The sequence below is a fragment of the Oryx dammah genome, unplaced genomic scaffold (genome assembly GCF_014754425.2).
Source record: "Oryx dammah isolate SB20612 unplaced genomic scaffold, SCBI_Odam_1.1 HiC_scaffold_20, whole genome shotgun sequence".
Classification (NCBI taxonomy): domain Eukaryota; kingdom Metazoa; phylum Chordata; class Mammalia; order Artiodactyla; family Bovidae; genus Oryx; species Oryx dammah.
The window spans coordinates 2,447,715-2,448,479 of record NW_024070204.1 but is presented as its reverse complement, the minus strand read 5'-3'; the positions used below and the strand labels follow the sequence as shown (position 1 = coordinate 2,448,479).

Here is a 765-nt window from a genome sequence, read left to right as displayed (position 1 = left end):
AAGGAGATTATCACAACAGATTAAAGAAATGACCGAACTATGTGCTGTCTATAATGAACTCGCTTAAACTGTGATAATATGAGTTATTTAAAGTAAAAGGATGGGAAAAGATACACCTTGAAAACACTAATTAAAAGAAAGCCAAGTGGCTATACTAATATTAAATGAAAGAGACTCCAGATCGAAGAAAATGACCAGGGCTAAGAGGGACAGTAGGGCTTCCCTGGTAGCTCAGACGGTAAAGTGTCTGCCTCCAATGCGGGAGACCCAGGTTCGATCCCTGGGTCAGGGAAGATCTCCTGGAGAAGGAAATGGCAACCCACTCCAGTATTCTTGCCTGGAAAATCCCATGGACTGAGGAGCCTGGCAGGCTACAGTCCATGGGGTTGCAAAGAGTTGGACACGACTAAGCGACTTCACTTTAAGAGGGACATTAGTGAAAGTGAAAGGGGAGAGTGAAAAAGTTAGCTTAAATGTCAACATTCAGAAAACTAAAATCATGGCATCCAGTCCCATCACTTCATGGCAAATAGATGGGGAAACAACAGAAACAGTGACAGACTTTATTTTGGGGGGTTCCAAAATCACTGCAGATGGTGATTGCAGTTGTGAAATTAAAAGACACTTGCTCCTTGGGAGAAAAGCTATGACCAACCTAGACAGAATGTTAAAAAGCAGAGACATTACTTTGTCAACAAAGTTTTATCTCGTCAAAGCTATGTTTTTTCCAGTAGTCATGTATGGATGTGAGAATTGGACTATAAA

The 765-nt window shown here is 41.3% G+C and overlaps 1 non-coding gene across 1 annotated transcript; it reads left to right on the top strand.

Moving 5' to 3' along the window:
- The first annotated feature begins 220 nt into the window (after positions 1–220).
- On the top strand, positions 221–293 carry TRNAW-CCA. Its single transcript has one exon. It is a non-coding gene; the product is annotated as a tRNA-Trp (tRNA).
- Positions 294–765: the final 472 nt, after the last annotated feature.